Raw genomic sequence first — 7488 nt, forward strand, 5'->3', positions numbered from 1 at the left:
GGGTCAGTCTCGGTGCGGTGTGCGGATGGCAGTGAGGGTCAGGCTGGGTACGGTGTGTGGACGGTAATGAGGGTCAGTCTTGGTACGGTGTGCGGAAGGCAGTGAGGGTCAGTCTGGCTGTCGTGTGTGGACGGTTTTCAGGGTCAGTCTCGGTGCGGTGTGCGGATGGCAGTGAGGGTCAGGCTGGGTACGGTGTGTGGACGGTAATGAGGGTCAGTCTTGGTACGGTGTGCGGAAGGCAGTGAGGGTCAGTCTGGCTGTCGTGTGTGGACGGTTTTCAGGGTCAGTCTCGGTGCGGTGTGCGGATGGCAGTGAGGGTCAGGCTGGGTACGGTGTGTGGACGGTAATGAGGGTCAGTCTTGGTACGGTGTGCGGAAGGCAGTGAGGGTCAGTCTGGCTGTCGTGTGTGGACGGTTTTCAGGGTCAGTCTCGGTGCGGTGTGCGGATGGCAGTGAGGGTCAGGCTGGGTACGGTGTGTGGACGGTAATGAGGGTCAGTCTTGGTACGGTGTGCGGAAGGCAGTGAGGGTCAGTCTGGCTGTCGTGTGTGGACGGTTTTCAGGGTCAGTCTCGGTGCGGTGTGCGGATGGCAGTGAGGGTCAGGCTGGGTACGGTGTGTGGACGGTAATGAGGGTCAGTCTTGGTACGGTGTGCGGAAGGCAGTGAGGGTCAGTCTGGCTGTCGTGTGTGGACGGTTTTCAGGGTCAGTCTCGGTGCGGTGTGCGGATGGCAGTGAGGGTCAGGCTGGGTACGGTGTGTGGACGGTAATGAGGGTCAGTCTTGGTACGGTGTGCGGAAGGCAGTGAGGGTCAGTCTGGCTGTCGTGTGTGGACGGTTTTCAGGGTCAGTCTCGGTGCGGTGTGCGGATGGCAGTGAGGGTCAGGCTGGGTACGGTGTGTGGACGGTAATGAGGGTCAGTCTTGGTACGGTGTGCGGAAGGCAGTGAGGGTCAGTCTGGCTGTCGTGTGTGGACGGTTTTCAGGGTCAGTCTCGGTGCGGTGTGCGGATGGCAGTGAGGGTCAGGCTGGGTACGGTGTGTGGACGGTAATGAGGGTCAGTCTTGGTACGGTGTGCGGAAGGCAGTGAGGGTCAGTCTGGCTGTCGTGTGTGGACGGTTTTCAGGGTCAGTCTCGGTGCGGTGTGCGGATGGCAGTGAGGGTCAGGCTGGGTACGGTGTGTGGACGGTAATGAGGGTCAGTCTTGGTACGGTGTGCGGAAGGCAGTGAGGGTCAGTCTGGCTGTCGTGTGTGGACGGTTTTCAGGGTCAGTCTCGGTGCGGTGTGCGGATGGCAGTGAGGGTCAGGCTGGGTACGGTGTGTGGACGGTAATGAGGGTCAGTCTTGGTACGGTGTGCGGAAGGCAGTGAGGGTCAGTCTGGCTGTCGTGTGTGGACGGTTTTCAGGGTCAGTCTCGGTGCGGTGTGCGGATGGCAGTGAGGGTCAGGCTGGGTACGGTGTGTGGACGGTAATGAGGGTCAGTCTTGGTACGGTGTGCGGAAGGCAGTGAGGGTCAGTCTGGCTGTCGTGTGTGGACGGTTTTCAGGGTCAGTCTCGGTGCGGTGTGCGGATGGCAGTGAGGGTCAGGCTGGGTACGGTGTGTGGACGGTAATGAGGGTCAGTCTTGGTACGGTGTGCGGAAGGCAGTGAGGGTCAGTCTGGCTGTCGTGTGTGGACGGTTTTCAGGGTCAGTCTCGGTGCGGTGTGCGGATGGCAGTGAGGGTCAGGCTGGGTACGGTGTGTGGACGGTAATGAGGGTCAGTCTTGGTACGGTGTGCGGAAGGCAGTGAGGGTCAGTCTGGCTGTCGTGTGTGGACGGTTTTCAGGGTCAGTCTCGGTGCGGTGTGCGGATGGCAGTGAGGGTCAGGCTGGGTACGGTGTGTGGACGGTAATGAGGGTCAGTCTTGGTACGGTGTGCGGAAGGCAGTGAGGGTCAGTCTGGCTGTCGTGTGTGGACGGTTTTCAGGGTCAGTCTCGGTGCGGTGTGCGGATGGCAGTGAGGGTCAGGCTGGGTACGGTGTGTGGACGGTAATGAGGGTCAGTCTTGGTACGGTGTGCGGAAGGCAGTGAGGGTCAGTCTGGCTGTCGTGTGTGGACGGTTTTCAGGGTCAGTCTCGGTGCGGTGTGCGGATGGCAGTGAGGGTCAGGCTGGGTACGGTGTGTGGACGGTAATGAGGGTCAGTCTTGGTACGGTGTGCGGAAGGCAGTGAGGGTCAGTCTGGCTGTCGTGTGTGGACGGTTTTCAGGGTCAGTCTCGGTGCGGTGTGCGGATGGCAGTGAGGGTCAGGCTGGGTACGGTGTGTGGACGGTAATGAGGGTCAGTCTTGGTACGGTGTGCGGAAGGCAGTGAGGGTCAGTCTGGCTGTCGTGTGTGGACGGTTTTCAGGGTCAGTCTCGGTGCGGTGTGCGGATGGCAGTGAGGGTCAGGCTGGGTACGGTGTGTGGACGGTAATGAGGGTCAGTCTTGGTACGGTGTGCGGAAGGCAGTGAGGGTCAGTCTGGCTGTCGTGTGTGGACGGTTTTCAGGGTCAGTCTCGGTGCGGTGTGCGGATGGCAGTGAGGGTCAGGCTGGGTACGGTGTGTGGACGGTAATGAGGGTCAGTCTTGGTACGGTGTGCGGAAGGCAGTGAGGGTCAGTCTGGCTGTCGTGTGTGGACGGTTTTCAGGGTCAGTCTCGGTGCGGTGTGCGGATGGCAGTGAGGGTCAGGCTGGGTACGGTGTGTGGACGGTAATGAGGGTCAGTCTTGGTACGGTGTGCGGAAGGCAGTGAGGGTCAGTCTGGCTGTCGTGTGTGGACGGTTTTCAGGGTCAGTCTCGGTGCGGTGTGCGGATGGCAGTGAGGGTCAGGCTGGGTACGGTGTGTGGACGGTAATGAGGGTCAGTCTTGGTACGGTGTGCGGAAGGCAGTGAGGGTCAGTCTGGCTGTCGTGTGTGGACGGTTTTCAGGGTCAGTCTCGGTGCGGTGTGCGGATGGCAGTGAGGGTCAGGCTGGGTACGGTGTGTGGACGGTAATGAGGGTCAGTCTTGGTACGGTGTGCGGAAGGCAGTGAGGGTCAGTCTGGCTGTCGTGTGTGGACGGTTTTCAGGGTCAGTCTCGGTGCGGTGTGCGGATGGCAGTGAGGGTCAGGCTGGGTACGGTGTGTGGACGGTAATGAGGGTCAGTCTTGGTACGGTGTGCGGAAGGCAGTGAGGGTCAGTCTGGCTGTCGTGTGTGGACGGTTTTCAGGGTCAGTCTCGGTGCGGTGTGCGGATGGCAGTGAGGGTCAGGCTGGGTACGGTGTGTGGACGGTAATGAGGGTCAGTCTTGGTACGGTGTGCGGAAGGCAGTGAGGGTCAGTCTGGCTGTCGTGTGTGGACGGTTTTCAGGGTCAGTCTCGGTGCGGTGTGCGGATGGCAGTGAGGGTCAGGCTGGGTACGGTGTGTGGACGGTAATGAGGGTCAGTCTTGGTACGGTGTGCGGAAGGCAGTGAGGGTCAGTCTGGCTGTCGTGTGTGGACGGTTTTCAGGGTCAGTCTCGGTGCGGTGTGCGGATGGCAGTGAGGGTCAGGCTGGGTACGGTGTGTGGACGGTAATGAGGGTCAGTCTTGGTACGGTGTGCGGAAGGCAGTGAGGGTCAGTCTGGCTGTCGTGTGTGGACGGTTTTCAGGGTCAGTCTCGGTGCGGTGTGCGGATGGCAGTGAGGGTCAGGCTGGGTACGGTGTGTGGACGGTAATGAGGGTCAGTCTTGGTACGGTGTGCGGAAGGCAGTGAGGGTCAGTCTGGCTGTCGTGTGTGGACGGTTTTCAGGGTCAGTCTCGGTGCGGTGTGCGGATGGCAGTGAGGGTCAGGCTGGGTACGGTGTGTGGACGGTAATGAGGGTCAGTCTTGGTACGGTGTGCGGAAGGCAGTGAGGGTCAGTCTGGCTGTCGTGTGTGGACGGTTTTCAGGGTCAGTCTCGGTGCGGTGTGCGGATGGCAGTGAGGGTCAGGCTGGGTACGGTGTGTGGACGGTAATGAGGGTCAGTCTTGGTACGGTGTGCGGAAGGCAGTGAGGGTCAGTCTGGCTGTCGTGTGTGGACGGTTTTCAGGGTCAGTCTCGGTGCGGTGTGCGGATGGCAGTGAGGGTCAGGCTGGGTACGGTGTGTGGACGGTAATGAGGGTCAGTCTTGGTACGGTGTGCGGAAGGCAGTGAGGGTCAGTCTGGCTGTCGTGTGTGGACGGTTTTCAGGGTCAGTCTCGGTGCGGTGTGCGGATGGCAGTGAGGGTCAGGCTGGGTACGGTGTGTGGACGGTAATGAGGGTCAGTCTTGGTACGGTGTGCGGAAGGCAGTGAGGGTCAGTCTGGCTGTCGTGTGTGGACGGTTTTCAGGGTCAGTCTCGGTGCGGTGTGCGGATGGCAGTGAGGGTCAGGCTGGGTACGGTGTGTGGACGGTAATGAGGGTCAGTCTTGGTACGGTGTGCGGAAGGCAGTGAGGGTCAGTCTGGCTGTCGTGTGTGGACGGTTTTCAGGGTCAGTCTCGGTGCGGTGTGCGGATGGCAGTGAGGGTCAGGCTGGGTACGGTGTGTGGACGGTAATGAGGGTCAGTCTTGGTACGGTGTGCGGAAGGCAGTGAGGGTCAGTCTGGCTGTCGTGTGTGGACGGTTTTCAGGGTCAGTCTCGGTGCGGTGTGCGGATGGCAGTGAGGGTCAGGCTGGGTACGGTGTGTGGACGGTAATGAGGGTCAGTCTTGGTACGGTGTGCGGAAGGCAGTGAGGGTCAGTCTGGCTGTCGTGTGTGGACGGTTTTCAGGGTCAGTCTCGGTGCGGTGTGCGGATGGCAGTGAGGGTCAGGCTGGGTACGGTGTGTGGACGGTAATGAGGGTCAGTCTTGGTACGGTGTGCGGAAGGCAGTGAGGGTCAGTCTGGCTGTCGTGTGTGGACGGTTTTCAGGGTCAGTCTCGGTGCGGTGTGCGGATGGCAGTGAGGGTCAGGCTGGGTACGGTGTGTGGACGGTAATGAGGGTCAGTCTTGGTACGGTGTGCGGAAGGCAGTGAGGGTCAGTCTGGCTGTCGTGTGTGGACGGTTTTCAGGGTCAGTCTCGGTGCGGTGTGCGGATGGCAGTGAGGGTCAGGCTGGGTACGGTGTGTGGACGGTAATGAGGGTCAGTCTTGGTACGGTGTGCGGAAGGCAGTGAGGGTCAGTCTGGCTGTCGTGTGTGGACGGTTTTCAGGGTCAGTCTCGGTGCGGTGTGCGGATGGCAGTGAGGGTCAGGCTGGGTACGGTGTGTGGACGGTAATGAGGGTCAGTCTTGGTACGGTGTGCGGAAGGCAGTGAGGGTCAGTCTGGCTGTCGTGTGTGGACGGTTTTCAGGGTCAGTCTCGGTGCGGTGTGCGGATGGCAGTGAGGGTCAGGCTGGGTACGGTGTGTGGACGGTAATGAGGGTCAGTCTTGGTACGGTGTGCGGAAGGCAGTGAGGGTCAGTCTGGCTGTCGTGTGTGGACGGTTTTCAGGGTCAGTCTCGGTGCGGTGTGCGGATGGCAGTGAGGGTCAGGCTGGGTACGGTGTGTGGACGGTAATGAGGGTCAGTCTTGGTACGGTGTGCGGAAGGCAGTGAGGGTCAGTCTGGCTGTCGTGTGTGGACGGTTTTCAGGGTCAGTCTCGGTGCGGTGTGCGGATGGCAGTGAGGGTCAGGCTGGGTACGGTGTGTGGACGGTAATGAGGGTCAGTCTTGGTACGGTGTGCGGAAGGCAGTGAGGGTCAGTCTGGCTGTCGTGTGTGGACGGTTTTCAGGGTCAGTCTCGGTGCGGTGTGCGGATGGCAGTGAGGGTCAGGCTGGGTACGGTGTGTGGACGGTAATGAGGGTCAGTCTTGGTACGGTGTGCGGAAGGCAGTGAGGGTCAGTCTGGCTGTCGTGTGTGGACGGTTTTCAGGGTCAGTCTCGGTGCGGTGTGCGGATGGCAGTGAGGGTCAGGCTGGGTACGGTGTGTGGACGGTAATGAGGGTCAGTCTTGGTACGGTGTGCGGAAGGCAGTGAGGGTCAGTCTGGCTGTCGTGTGTGGACGGTTTTCAGGGTCAGTCTCGGTGCGGTGTGCGGATGGCAGTGAGGGTCAGGCTGGGTACGGTGTGTGGACGGTAATGAGGGTCAGTCTTGGTACGGTGTGCGGAAGGCAGTGAGGGTCAGTCTGGCTGTCGTGTGTGGACGGTTTTCAGGGTCAGTCTCGGTGCGGTGTGCGGATGGCAGTGAGGGTCAGGCTGGGTACGGTGTGTGGACGGTAATGAGGGTCAGTCTTGGTACGGTGTGCGGAAGGCAGTGAGGGTCAGTCTGGCTGTCGTGTGTGGACGGTTTTCAGGGTCAGTCTCGGTGCGGTGTGCGGATGGCAGTGAGGGTCAGGCTGGGTACGGTGTGTGGACGGTAATGAGGGTCAGTCTTGGTACGGTGTGCGGAAGGCAGTGAGGGTCAGTCTGGCTGTCGTGTGTGGACGGTTTTCAGGGTCAGTCTCGGTGCGGTGTGCGGATGGCAGTGAGGGTCAGGCTGGGTACGGTGTGTGGACGGTAATGAGGGTCAGTCTTGGTACGGTGTGCGGAAGGCAGTGAGGGTCAGTCTGGCTGTCGTGTGTGGACGGTTTTCAGGGTCAGTCTCGGTGCGGTGTGCGGATGGCAGTGAGGGTCAGGCTGGGTACGGTGTGTGGACGGTAATGAGGGTCAGTCTTGGTACGGTGTGCGGAAGGCAGTGAGGGTCAGTCTGGCTGTCGTGTGTGGACGGTTTTCAGGGTCAGTCTCGGTGCGGTGTGCGGATGGCAGTGAGGGTCAGGCTGGGTACGGTGTGTGGACGGTAATGAGGGTCAGTCTTGGTACGGTGTGCGGAAGGCAGTGAGGGTCAGTCTGGCTGTCGTGTGTGGACGGTTTTCAGGGTCAGTCTCGGTGCGGTGTGCGGATGGCAGTGAGGGTCAGGCTGGGTACGGTGTGTGGACGGTAATGAGGGTCAGTCTTGGTACGGTGTGCGGAAGGCAGTGAGGGTCAGTCTGGCTGTCGTGTGTGGACGGTTTTCAGGGTCAGTCTCGGTGCGGTGTGCGGATGGCAGTGAGGGTCAGGCTGGGTACGGTGTGTGGACGGTAATGAGGGTCAGTCTTGGTACGGTGTGCGGAAGGCAGTGAGGGTCAGTCTGGCTGTCGTGTGTGGACGGTTTTCAGGGTCAGTCTCGGTGCGGTGTGCGGATGGCAGTGAGGGTCAGGCTGGGTACGGTGTGTGGACGGTAATGAGGGTCAGTCTTGGTACGGTGTGCGGAAGGCAGTGAGGGTCAGTCTGGCTGTCGTGTGTGGACGGTTTTCAGGGTCAGTCTCGGTGCGGTGTGCGGATGGCAGTGAGGGTCAGGCTGGGTACGGTGTGTGGACGGTAATGAGGGTCAGTCTTGGTACGGTGTGCGGAAGGCAGTGAGGGTCAGTCTGGCTGTCGTGTGTGGACGGTTTTCAGGGTCAGTCTCGGTGCGGTGTGCGGATGGCAGTGAGGGTCAGGCTGGGTACGGTGTGTGGACGGTAAT

Source organism: Chiloscyllium plagiosum, unplaced genomic scaffold (genome assembly GCF_004010195.1).
Source record: "Chiloscyllium plagiosum isolate BGI_BamShark_2017 unplaced genomic scaffold, ASM401019v2 scaf_6677, whole genome shotgun sequence".
Classification (NCBI taxonomy): Eukaryota; Metazoa; Chordata; class Chondrichthyes; order Orectolobiformes; family Hemiscylliidae; genus Chiloscyllium; species Chiloscyllium plagiosum.